Genomic DNA, 14562 nt, shown 5'->3' with positions numbered 1-14562 from the left:
AATATGAGCATTTAATAAAAAATTAAGTAACAAAATCACTAACAATCAAATTTCTAAACATCATGTCATCATAAAAAAAATTAACATGTTTTGGGGATTTTATAGAAAAAATTAATCAACAAGATTAACTATGCATTCTTTCATAGAAAAATAAAAATTCAACTAATAAAAATTCAGATTATATTGCAGAATATACATAAATACATATATATAACTATATATACAATTACTCATAACATATCGGTATAAAGTATGAATTCAGCCTTTCACAGAAAAAAAATCTCCGAAGCACAGTAACACACACATATATAATATATTACATAATAAGTGATATTAAACATGCTTATGGTTTTTTTATAGAAAACTTCACAGAAACAAATAAAAATTCAGAAACTAATAACTATGCATATATCAACAAAATTAACAAGATTTCAGTCTTTTACAGAAAAAATTAATCAACAAAATTAACTATACATGCTTTCATAGAAAAATAAAAATCCAATTAATAAAAAATCAGAAAAATAAAAAGAGAAAGAAGAAGAATGGATGAAGAACATGGGAGAAGAAGACGAAGAATAGGGGAGAAGAGGCAGAGGAAGAAACTGTGGGAGGAAGGAAGTAACAATGGGGGAAGAAGAGGTGAGCGGAAGGAAGAAAGAATAGGGGAGAAGAAGAAGAAGAAGAAGAAGAAGAAGAAGAAGAACAAGGGAGAAGAGGCGGACGAAGGAGAAGAGAAAAATAAAGAGGGGGAGAAAGAAGAGACGAGAGAGTGAGCAACTAGAGAGGTAAAAAAGTACCTTCTTTTTCTTTTCTTTTTTTGCTTCTAATTTTTCCTTTTTTCTGACGAGAGTGAGAGATTAGCAACAAGAGACGAGAGAGGGAGGATAGAACAACAAGAGAGGAGGGACTAGGGAGAGATGAGAGGATTGAGCAACAAGAGAGGGAAAGACCCTAATAAGGGTTGGGCTCCCCACCAAATTTGGGTCAAATGGGAGCTTTGACCCCCATTTGACCTAAATTAAATGAGGCGCACGCCTCAGGGTAAGGTGTGCCTCGCCTTGAGGCGTACATCTCATATCGCATGAGGCGTGTGCCATGGCCTCTGTGCACTATTTAAGTGCGTCTCAAGGCACAAAGGGTCATGCCTCGAGGTGAGGCATGCCTTTTGCGCCTTGAGGCACGTTTTTAACAACGCTACTCTGGATATTTGTGTTTATACACACTCAATTTTTCCAGAATGCCCAAAACCCCATAAAGTCTCTTTTTCTACTCAGGGACGACACACCCAAGACGTTGACCAGACCCTAGGTTCTGTCCTGGGATGGCACTGGTGCGCCGTCCTTCTATTCAGACCCCTTGTCCCCTAGGATAGGTTTTTCTGCTCTGGGACAGGGTGTTCTGACCTGTTCCAGGTAGGGGACAACACTGATTGTGGCGCCCCCCTCTCTCTCATGTCCTGGATAGCACCTGTCCAGCCTGACCTACAGGCTGTGTCGTCCCCCCCTCTCCCCTGTCCTGGATGGCAAAACAAGTTCTGCCATCTCCTGTTCAGTCTGATCTGTTCTAGGTATGGGATGACACAGGCTATGTCATCCCCCTCTCTCCCTGTGCTGATTTTGTCATCCCTGTCTTAGACGGCAAAACAAATTCTGTCGTCCCATGTCATGTTTGCCCCTTCTTGTTCAGGGTTGGGCTTGGACGGCACAACTGTGCCATCCTACCCTTGGGGACAGCACAACAAAGTGTCGTCCTGTCCTTGGAGACGACATAAGGAGTGTTGTCCCTACCTCTTCCTGTGCCCCTTTGGGCGGACCCCTTTTGGGTTTAGCTGGGACGACACAACATAGTGTCGCCCTGTGCATGGGGACGACACAAGGTCTACCGTCCTGTCCCCGTTTGACTCCTCTAGCTGGAATGGCATTACAGTAATGTTGTCCAGCTTTGGGAACGATATAAGATAATATCGTCCGGTACTCGAATGACAAAAATGACTTTGTCATCCGGTACTTCAAATGTGCGGATAAACCTCAAGGCTTATCCCAATCTGATCCCAACTGCCCTGTGCATTTTCCAAGACGAGAGGACCCCTCTTGGATGAACTTTCATCTCAAGGACTCCTCTTGGACAAGTCTTATCTCTCATTTGGGGTAGACCTGGATCCATTTGGGTTGGATTCGGACCCAAAAGATCCTATGACTTGAATCGGTCCTATAAATAGGGGCTCACCCCTATAGTCTGGTCATCTGGAGTGTTGGCCCTATAGAAGACATCTACCCTAGTCTTATTCTCACTTTGTCCCTCAATCCCTAAACTATCATACCTATACGGAGGTGCTGCAAAAGTCATTTCAACAACCTTCGTGCCTATGCAGAGATGCTGTCGGACCAAAATGAACCTAAAAGGCTAAACCGACCCTTAGTCCGAAAAAGGTATTTTCAGATATCTTTGTTTATTTAATTTGATTCTAGTTAGTTCATTCATTCAAGTACTTATACATGTTTCATCCCCTTTGCATACCTGAATTCGTGGTGTGATTCTAATTGTGGAAATTGAGAACCTGCCCTGACTTTACTTTTCCTTCGGGCAAAGGACTGTCAGAGCATCCCCAAATCTTTTAAATGTTTTTCAAAGGATTTTAGTGAAATCCGGGTAAGTCAATCTTCTCCTCTACAAATTTTTATCAACAGTGTTCTTAAATACCCTTAGCTCATCAATCCTTGTTTGTTCTTTATTCTCAGACTTTTGTATTTCTTATTGGAATGTAAGAGGTCATTCCCTTATTTGTGGAAGACCATAATACACTTCAGAATGCTATGTAGGAAAGGCAATACAGAACATGCAAATGCTGTCACAGTCGATATGCTGATCACATGGTCCTTGTCTGAGCTCATGGCATTGCTCACAGTGGCTGTCTTAACTTGTAGGGCTGGTTAACTTTTTCTTCATCTACTTGGTCACAAACTAGGTGACCTTGAGAAGAAATTGTTGTTGATAAAAGTACTTACACAAGATACCCAAAAATCCTTACAGTTGACAATGCATTTGACACATGCCTGAACCACATGAAATCACATAAAGTAGTGGACACGTGTTCGAATCACATCAATCACAAACTTTTAGAATTCTAGATAGAAAGAAGTGATAAATTACAGCCCGTCCTCGAGAGGTTAAACATTTTTTTTTGGATAGGTAAGCTGGACTTAGGGAGACCCCTACCAGTTCATTGATCAAGTAAACACTGTGGATTGTTTACAAAATTTCACCTTTCTATCAATGGTTGCCAATCTGGGGTGATCTTTCCATGTATTAGTCATTCCCCCTCTAGCTAACTGTGCTAGTTTTTTCACCAAAAAAATGTGTTTTACAGTAATTATAGCTAATGTTGATCCTCTCAAAATTATACAAAGTATTTAACAACTCCATGAGCATCTCCCTTCTGGGGCCCTTCCTTCCAAAACTTGTAATACTGGGTGAAATAGATCCATCTGGCTTGTTTCTATTATTACTTTCCCTGCAACCCCGTGCTCTTTAGGATCTTTATCCATGCGGACCACTCCCTTTCTTCCAACTTCCCATCATAGGATTAACAACCTGCTTCCACTATATACTCTAGAGGTTACAGGTGAGGATGAACAATCACAGCTGAGAAAGTAGAACCTGTGATTGTTGGACAAGGTCAATCTTGTGACCAACTTTCACAAGATTCAAGGCAGAAACCATCATAGATGGAATCACAATCATAACTTGTACTTTTCTCATGTTTCACCAATATTGAGGAACTGTTGTGATTGTGATTTATATTGAGAAAATCCAAGAATCACAGGGCATTACAAACATTTTCCACCTAACACGTTTCTTGTATCATGATGCAAAGTTGTTCAATCTGATGATTGAATCATCTGGGTGGTTAAAGTATTGACATGAAAACTAACAAAGAATCCAGATAATGTGTTACAAGCATGAACATGCTTGAATCCGAGCTTAGAATCAGATTAGCAGCATAGGATGAAAGACTCACATTAGGAGAAATGGTCTGTCTTTAAGCTTTGCGTTTGAGAAACAGCCAGGTGCATCTAAGTACAATAATATGAACAAGACGAACCATCTCTCATCCAATTTCTGTCTTAATTTCACTCTTTTTTACCACTTAATCTCTTGTACGTAAGTACAATTCTCATTGTTTCTATCTTAATTCCACACATTTGCTTTTGCGAATGGGAGAGCCAGCTAAGGCGGTTGCAAGAAGATTCGATGGGGGAAGCACTACAGACTTCGCACCAACAACGTATGGGTGAGCAACAACAACGTATCTTAGACAGCCCTTCATAAGCGTAGCAATCTCTCATCCAATTTCTATCTTAATTTCGGTCTTTTTTACCACTTAATCTCTGGTACACAAGTACAATTCTCATCGTTTCTTCCTTTATATATAGAGACATATGCTTGTAACTGATTCATATTATTGAGCTTTGATGCATATACTGATGTGTGTGTGAGTTTGCATGCATGCCTGTGTGCATGTATGCTCTGTGTGTTCTTGACAATTTGGTTGGTCAAGAGTTCCAAGCGTAGATTTGTTTGAGATTGAATTCACAATAAGTTCGAAATTCAGGATTGAGCACAACTCATTAGTACATGCTAGAGGACACGGCATGGCGAGAGAGAGAGAAAGAGAGAGAGGTTTCTTGGTATACTGTTGCCTATCTAAAACAATAGTATGGTGTAGCACATTTTTTTTCGCAAAAAGAGTTGCAAATGTCTAAACAAATTTTTATGTCCATTCGAGGAATACATGACAGCACGACAAAGATGTCAAGGAAAGGACATGAGAAGTTGAGTTTTTGGTCTGCACTGCTCTTGTTTCTACTTTTATAAGATTTGGAATAAGAAATACATAGGTGCCGGTGCAGCGATATGACACTTTAAAAAAACTTGGGTGCGGAAGTCCGGGTATACCTAGACTGATTCAAACCTGGGTTTACTTTGACCCAGGTCTGACGACTTAATCAAAGCAAACCCAACGGACCCAGGTCCAAATATGGGAGAAGAAAAAAGCAAAAGGTGTAAATTTCAACAAAAGAAAACACTTCTTTTCCCGCTCTTCACAACAAAAATATTAAAAAAGGGAAATCTAAGGTGCCAGCTGTTATTGATTTAAATTTCAAAAAGATTAAAGGCAGGAGCTGGTTGAGGATGACAAATGATAATTGATGTGACAATACAAGGGCCACTGTAGCACCCCGATCTGGAACCTCAGGAGTTCGAGTTCGGTTGATATTACTTCCCAGATGAAAAGAGTACAAAGTTTACATAGAGAAAACGTGACTAAAAAAAAACTTTTCATTTTATTCCCATAATCAACTTTTTCCTTACAATGTTCATCATTCATAACAAAAGAAAAACAAATACATTTTATTCAATGACAAGGAAATGAAATATACCAAATGCTTTGCCGGAAAATGATAAGCTGCACACGTCCTGATTGTGCTAAAGTCTGGAACCTACAGTTGTAATTAAACATGAGGGGTGAGTCTACAACACAATAAGGAATAATTATAAGTAAATAAATAATTAACTTACAACTGTAGTGGGCTCTAAGCTCCTAGTCTTAGTTTAGTTTTCGACACACCACACATGTTTGTATATTTTAATTACCTCCATTATCATTCTCAAATACTCTCTCTCACACAACTATCACTAGATTGGCTATATCGGTCATAGTCGTCTATAGGCGTAATAATCCCGTAGAACACCTCAATTCTACATGTTGGCCAGACAATGAAACATACACTCCAAGTAGTCCCCGAACCACCAGGTACTGCAGTGAACCACCACGGGGACCCCATCAGTAGCTAGCCGGGAGGTCAAACTCTCAATCTCGGTATGATTCATGCTACATCCTAATCATGATGGTTATCAACCATCCATGGTCCTCTAGAGTCCCAAACCAGTGTGAGTGTAACCCTAAGTCATAACTAAGTTCACACATTGAACCGCATTCTCATATTCATAATTCACTCGTTCTCTCACGAGTGATGTCATGATTGATCACAAAAATCTCATTCTTAATCTCATGATGACTTTAAGACTCACACCTCTCTCACTTAGCACGCAATGATGTAGTGTCTCTACATCGTTAAAACACCAGCGGCCCACTCTCCATGGTAGCTGCACTCTGGCCGCGAACCAAGTAGCCCTTGCCACAGGTCGCCACTTCCAGGATTTAAGGGGTCATGCATGCTGAACTCAAAATATTCATTCATACAACATGAATGAACTAAATGAAACTCTAATCTAAACTTAGTGTCATCACAATGCATGATATTAATGATCATATAGACATGCAATCACAAACACAATCACTTTCTATCATGCATGACATATCAAAACTAACATGCATCTCACAACAAACATATCTATTAATCAACTCATAATGTCAAGCATGAAAGTTTATGCATGTCATGGTTTCACTCGAAAACTATAATGCTAATCATTTATAACATTACAATAACATGCAACGTGAAAATGTTTATTCACATATAAAATTACTTATAACATCCCTTACCTCAAGTGCGAACACCTTGCTTTCATCGAAAGTGAGTTTCAAGATGTTCTAACAGTAGGATCTAGTCATTAAACCAACATATTTGAATTAATTCACAAAACCTCTTACAAAATTACCAAAATACCCCTCACGAATTTACTCATGAAACCTTAATTTTTGTATAACTGATTTTACTGAAATATATAGACAAGTAGATTTCTCTCTAAGATACGAGTTCAACGCACCAAACCTCACTCGATTCCGAGTTCGGGGTACAAAGTTATGTCCATTTTATCAAAATGGATCTCGGGTATCCAAATGGATATTATGGTCATTTCAGATTTTGGGACAATTCGAGACTATCTTACGATCCGATCTGGATCCATTTCTGATCTGGATTCAAGACTTTATCTGTCTGAATCCAGATCCATTACCCATCTAGATCCAAAACGGTTTGACTGGATCCAGAATGGTCTAAATGGATCCAAAATATTCTAACTGGATCCAGAATGGTTTGACTGGATCCGGGACATCTGACTGGATCCAGAACTGTCTTACTGTATCTGAACCTGTCTGATCTAGACTGATATGGATCCATGATTAATCCAAACAGATCCAGAACATTCAGTCTAGATCCAGAACAGGTCCAGATAAAACTGGATCCAAACTGAAAACCCAGATCCAATTAGATCGAACCGGTTCGACCTGACTAGGATTTATCCAACCCGGTTCAGCTCAGACCCGAGTCGGTCTGAACCGGTTCCACTTGAACCAGTTCCATCCTAACCAGTTTGGTCTGAACCGGTTCGACCCGAACCGATTCACCCAAACCATATATATATATATTAATCGGCCTGTCTCGGTCTGGGTGCGACCCAGACCGACTCGGTCTTTTTTTTTTCCAACCTGTCTCGGTTCGGTCTGGGTGCAACCCTAACCGACCCGGTTCAGTCTGGGTCGCAGCCAGGCCGAACCGGTCTTCCAATTTTTTTTTGATTGGTTGGCTCGGTCTGGGCGCGACCCAGATCGGTGGGTTTGGTCTGGGTCACGCCAAACTGATCCGGTTCGGTTCGGGTTGACCCCGGACAGACCCGGTCTCTTTTAAAAAGAGCGAAGGGGCTGAGCCCCTTCCGTTTCCCAGGTGCAGAGGGGTCGGCCCCTGCCGACCCTCTCCTCTGCTCCCATCCGGGCACCGGCCGGCCATCGGCGTCGGCTGGTCGCCGGGGCCGGTCAACCCTCTCTCTCTCTCTCTCTCCCTTTGTCATCATTTTTTTTCCCGTTTTCCTGCAACTCGCTGGCAGCAATGGCTGCCGCCCCCCTTTTTGCTCGGAATAGAAAAGAAGAACGAAGAAGAAGATGAGGAAGACGAAGGGTTTTACCTCGCCATCGGCGCCGGATTCCGGTAAGCCTCCTCCTCTCTCTCACTCTCTTCCGCTCTACGCTCTCCTCCTGCTCGAATGTGGGGGAGGGTGCACCGTAAGGGCTATTTATAGCCCTCACGGTGGGGTGATCATAACCCTCACCCCCCCGACGATTGCGGGGTGAGGTTTATCCTCATCCCCAATCCTTCCTACAGGGAACGCGGTTTCCCAAATGGGGAAACCGCCTTTCCCCTCTCGTTCATTTCAATTTTTTTTTTAACGCTTATCCCTTCCGGCAATTACGCCGGAGGGGGTTTACAGCCACGTATCTTCTTTCCTTTGACAATTTTTTTTTTGAGATAACTCTCTCATTCTCTCTCTCTATTCCAGCTAGATGAAGAAGTGAAGGACGACCCCAGCCCTCTCTTTGTGTGGGTAGGCAATCCCCCCCCCCCCTCTCTCTCTCTCTCTCGTGACGTGTTTGCCACACGGGTGCGGCACCCGTGTCGCATCGCGTCGAGGCGGGTGCGAGGGCCCTTTTGCCAAGTCCCTGTGACATAGGGTGTATACAACATTATAATTGATTCCCCAACTAGAAAAATTTGAATTCCTATATAATGAGTTGCCAATGATCAAATATATTCAAGCTAATCTCAGTTTGCTCACCCTGGATACCTTTGGTTAACTAGTTTACCAAACTAGTTAAATTTTCTTTTTTTAGTATTTTGTGGGTGCTTTGACAGAAACTTTTGGATGTTTGTTGCTCATTCCATTTCTTCACTCAGAATCTGGACTATGCTATTTGTATATGAGAAGAAAGGACATCCCCAAAGATTCTATTGTTAGCTGACAATTCAATGGCTCCTACCATGCTCGTCTTCTTCTTATTGTGCCTATCCATAAAGGCAAAAGCTATCAGCAGAGCCAGTTTCCCACCAGGATTTGTCTTTGGCACTGCATCTTCAGCCTATCAGGTCTGTGTGTAAATTCATCGACTGTAGCCCATGTCACATGGATGCTCTATTTTGGCCCATGTATCGTGTCCCCATATATACTAGTCATATTGAAAACTTTATAAAAAATGCCGTATCCCCCTATCCACAGCTATATGTTTCTGAAAATTTTAACCACTCTGAAAAGTTTGAAGGGGTAGTGACTGAAGGGGGAAGAAAGGCTTGAGCATCTGAGATACTTTTACCAGAAAACTATGTATTGGACATGGAATTAATGTTTCTTATTTGACCAATCAGATGATCTATGAAGCTTCACAGATGAGTTTCTGATCTACAATGGTTATGACTGGTTTTATAGGGCGCATTATTGATTTCAGCAACGCGGACATGGCTGTCTACCAGTATCACCGTTTCAAGGTAGATTTGATATGTACTCTCCAATTGGGATGTGGACTAAACTGCGTTGCAGGACATATGCAACATGATGTATCTTGGAAACCACCTCTATGGAAATCCACAAATGACAATGATACCAATGTGGCAGGGATACTCCAATTTACTGTAGTGTCGTGTCCTTGTTATATAGAATGATACACATAAAATGAACTCTTTTGGTTCACGGGTCATGTTGCTATTGACTTGAACTTTAATGAGCCATATTGGCTTGGCCTCCCAACCAGCCGACTTTTTTGGGAGGTTTTCTTTTTTCTTTTTCCTTTCCATTTTAATCTTTATTCCAAAATATGACGATAATGAGAGTTATGCTTGAAACAGAGTGATATAGAAAGACATGGGAATGGATGCCTACAGACTCTCCATATCCTGGCCCAGAATCTTTCCAAGATATCTTCTTGTTGCTACCTTTTGAACTCTCACAAGTTCCTATAGCACCTGAGCCTCCAATCACATTCTACAGATGGAAGTGGAGAACCCAATCAAGAAGGAATAGAATACTACCACAAATTCATTGATGCTCTCCTAGAAAAAAGTAAGCTTTCCAATACATAATGAGCTTGATCTCTCAGGAAATTATTCATGATAAAAAAATATTGAAATGGATGTTGACAGATATCCAACCATATGTCACGCTGTATCACTGGGACCTACCACAGGCACTTGAGGACCCATATGGAGGTTGGTTGAGAGAGCATATAGTGTAAGTGACAACCATGTAAAATTCTAATTTTCTACAATTTTAATTAGTTTTGAGTCCTATGCAGATGTTTATTCACTAACCCAAGGCACCTCTAAGTCCTGCATTTTCATTCTGTTTTCTGAATCAGCAACTAGTAGCAATTTCCTGAATGCCATTTCTCTGTTTGCAGAGCAGATTATAGAAACTATGCTTACACCTGTTTTCAAGCATTTGGTAACAATGTAAAACACTGGATCACCTTCAATGAGCCTCATGGATTTTCATATTCGGTTATGATGTCGGACTTCAAGCTCCAGGAAGGTGCTCCATCCTGCGGCACTTTTTCTGCAAGAATGGAGAATCATCAACTGAACCATACAAAGTTGCCCACAACATCCTCTTATCTCATGCCGCTGTGTATCATACATATGAACAGCAATTCAAGGTCTGGTCTTCTACTTGAATGTAACCTATATGCATCTGCCTACTTGAGAATATCAAATAATATCAAGTACGAATAACATACAGGAAACTCAAGGAGGGCTAATTGGAATTGCTCTAGATGTCAAATGGTATGAATCGATATCCCACATGAAAGAAGACAGGGATGCTGTACAAAAAGCTATGGACTTTGGACTAGGATGGTAATATTAAAGTTACCTTTTATTTTACTTGGTTTACCTTTCATAGTCAGGTAACTAAGTAGGGCAAGTCGGAACACAACTTTTTTCCTACAAATTTGGTTGATTATGACTCGAGCAAGTCCCAGGTTTCTTGATCCCCTTATGTTTGGAAGTTACCCCCTATCAATACAACAACTTGTAGGCAGCAGGCTACCTAATTTTACATTAGAGATGGCTAAATCATTAGCTGGTTCATTTGATTTCATTCGCATAAATCACTACACAAGCTTGTATGCCAGAAAAGATCGAAGCAGAATACACAAACTGGTATTGCGTGATGCTTACTCTGATTCTGCAGTCATTACAACTGGTAAAAAAATATTTTTTATCATATTCTGCACTCTTCTGCATCTTTGTTAATGATGCCTCTCAAGTGCTATCCTATATAACTTTGGTTGCAGCCTTTAAGGGTGGAAATCAAATTGGAGAAAGAGTATACTTTAACTTAGCCATCTACAAAACTTTTTTGCAGCCAACTTGAACCTTTTTGGCTTAATCTGACTGCTGCTGAAATGCATTGTCTTCAGGCTGCTTCAAGCTGGCAACACATTGTCCCTTGGGGTATACATAAGTTAGCCCTGTACATTGGGGACAAGTATGGGAATCCACCACTAATTATCGTTTCTTAGCTCATGAATCTGCTGTCACTTTGAATCAGATCATTTCTGAATAAATGAATCGAATAATGCAGGTATGGATGACCCAAACAGCCCTTTCAGAGGATTGAATATCACGAAGTCTCTCTCAAATCAGTCAGCTGGTATAAGGTACATAATAGAAAATAATTTTTGGAGAGAGAGAGAGAGAGAGAGAGAGAGAGAGAGAGAGAGAGAGAGAGAGAGAGAGAGAGAGAGTTGTTGGAAATGGTGTATTCCCATCTATGCAGAAATTAATAGAGAATAACACACCACAAAACAAGCAAACCACGGCAATTTTTTTTTACGTAGAAAACCCTTCTAATTGAAGGGGAAAACAAGGAGGCACTGCCAGTGAAATCCACTTTGTAGACATCACTCAATACAAGAGATCGTCTCCAGTTAATGTATCATGACTCCAGGATAAGAGGAATAATTGAGGTTGTCTCAAGTTGATATGTCCTAACTCAAAGATTATAAGAGTTATTAACCATAATTTGGTCTCTAATTTGTGGACTACAAGAACAATCTGACAAGAATTCCCAAAGCATCTGCTGGATGGTTCAAAAGTTTTCTTGGAGGAAATAATTCTGGTTTCTGATCCATTTCTGGATCAGCCTTTGCAACAGCGATGCACCGCGACATACATATCTGGTAAGAATCCAAAATACGTACGTGCAGAAGAACAAATACAGAATGATTGGATTTAAACAACACAGCATGATTAAGTTTTCATTGTTGTTTTTAGTAAAAAAAGAAATCCATCTGAATAAAACTTCAGTGTGTATCATGTGCAAGTTCTTTTACCAACAACAATTTCTTCTCAAATGTACCTGGTTTGTGAATAACTAGACGTGAAGAATTTTAACCAGCATTAAGAGTTACTTATGCAGGAGAGAGAGCGAGACACTACCAGATCCATAGGGTCCATTCGGATCTAACTTCATTATTTGTATTTTTTTAATTATTTAGCTAGATATTGGGTTTTGGATCTTGTTCAGAATTCAGGTCTTAGTTGGTATTGAATCTATTTCAGAGCCATAGTAGGATTAGGGCTTCTGGAGTTTTCTTTTTGTTCATTATAAATACTTTATATAGAGGAGATGAGAGGAGGTTGAAGATGAGTTATTGATGATTTTAGTTAATTTTTAGCAATTTTTTGTGTTATTTTTCATTAATTTCTTGCTTGATTAATTTGTCGTTGTGCTATGGTACGGATTCTTGCTGAATCAGCTCAGTTTCATACCAATTTTTTGTCGATATGATACGGTATCATATCGACAGATTCAGACCAATTTGCAATGATTCTGAGAATGTTAGGATCACATCGTTTTAAGGGTTTGATGGTCTTGGGATCTATTTCACATGAGGACACGCGATGCAGGTTTGACTCACAAGTTCATTTTTTTTTCAAAAATGAGACACGAGGATATTGAATTTTTTAATTTTAATCAATAAAATATTAAAATCATGGCCATATGAACCCGTGTCCCAATCGTGTCACCAGGGACAATGGCCAAAATGGTGCATCAGGGATTGTGGATACCAACCACGAGGTTGGTAGGAGATGTCAGTGCACGTCTCCTTGTAGTGGGACGTTGCAGGTTCAAACCCCAGTGGTATGCTGAATAATAACTGGTGGTGGTCTTCCTTACCCCAGCTTGCCTTTCAAAAAAAAAAATTTGAGATTATGGATCCATAAATCTCATTTTGCACTATGGACTCACCATAGTGACAGGAAGGTTAGACAAACCAAAGCAACCAAACTTGCAAGAAGTTATTTTGTTTTTTAAGTGTCTTGTATTGTATTGGTAGAATATAAAAAATAAAAAATATATTAATAAAATAAATATATAAATAGGTATTTTTAGACATATAGCTTATATTAAATACTGAACAAAATAATAATATATTTATTAAACAATAACATCACCATATTTTGAAAATACTGAAATAGGCCACAAATTATAAATATGGCCGATCTAACCAATTATTTTTTTCTTGATGGTTCTGCCCTTTTGTTACCTTGGTCAAACCACTCGCTTAAGTTGTCACCAGAAAAGATCAGGTGCCATGTAAGTTGTCGCTTGAAAAAACCAGACACTATGATTTCAACCAAGGTGCCTGATTTTTCTGGCGACAAAGAGCAAAAATTATGAAGAAAAAAGTAAATTGATCATGTTTGGCATATTTTCTAGTTCGTGTTTAGTTATGATATTTTGCCAAAAATTAGTGTCATACATCATTATGTAAAAAAAGGTTGCACTAGGTTTTTTTTTATTAAGGTAAGGCGCCTGATTATTTAGGTTTGGCAATCAGTCACGTTTTGTGCCAATGGACCCTGTGTACACCCACCCAGATAGGCTCAGCATATACAGCAAGGTCTAAGCATTAGTTGGACCTGGATCTTGGCTTAGAAGTTTAAGAACCAAACCCTGACTTGTGGAGAGATGTAAATAAGACATGGCCTTTCTTAGCTGACATCTCTGTGGCAACTTTTGGCTAACTTTTAATTATGCCACGCATGGTTCTCACTCGGACTAAGTAAGAGAATTTAAATGAAAAATGACCTCACGACAAAAAATGACACGTTTCTTTAAAAAACCTTAAAAAATTTCAAATCTGTCTGCAGTCCAAAATTATAAATATTGTTATTTTTATGACATTTTTAACCCTCACACTTTTCATTTTTTGTGCAAATTTTGTCCATATGCAAATTTTCTTTATTTTCACCGAAAACTCCAACCTCGCAAATACCTTAGTTACCACATATTAAAAATTTACTAAATTCATATAAAATAAGTGTAAGCAAACTTTCTTTTGAACTTGAACCGACAAACATCACAAATACTTGAGTTACTTTGCATATTTTTTTTTAAATTCGCATAAAAAATCTGCAATTTTTTTTAACTTGAACAAAGAAACATCTCAAATATTCGAGTTACCTTGGATAAAAAAATATAATAATGTCGCATAAAAAAATTATAATTTTTTTTAACTCGAATTGGCAAACATCACAAATACTTGAGTTACCTCTCATAAAAAATGTAATAACATCCCATAAAAAAATCTGCAATTTTTTTTTTAACTCTAATTGACAAACATCACAATGTTACCTCACATAAAAACTGTAATAATATTGCATAAAAAATCTATGATTTTTTTTTAATTCTAACCGACAAACATCACAAATAATTGAGTTACCTCACATAAAAAATATAATAATATCGCATAAAATATTTATAATTTTT

The 14562-nt window shown here is 39.2% G+C and overlaps 1 pseudogene; it reads left to right on the top strand.

Annotated features, from left to right (window-relative positions):
• Positions 1 to 8762: 8762 nt before the first annotated feature.
• LOC149823016 (putative beta-glucosidase 41) lies at positions 8763 to 13699 on the top strand (annotated as a pseudogene).
• The last annotated feature ends 863 nt before the right edge of the window (positions 13700 to 14562 follow it).

This window comes from Nuphar pumila, chromosome 11 (genome assembly GCF_984573655.1).
Source record: "Nuphar pumila chromosome 11, dmNupPumi1.hap1.1, whole genome shotgun sequence".
NCBI lineage: Eukaryota > Viridiplantae > Streptophyta > Magnoliopsida > Nymphaeales > Nymphaeaceae > Nuphar > Nuphar pumila.
The sequence above is the reverse complement of the archived record's forward strand: the minus strand, read 5'-3'. Positions and strand labels throughout refer to the sequence as shown.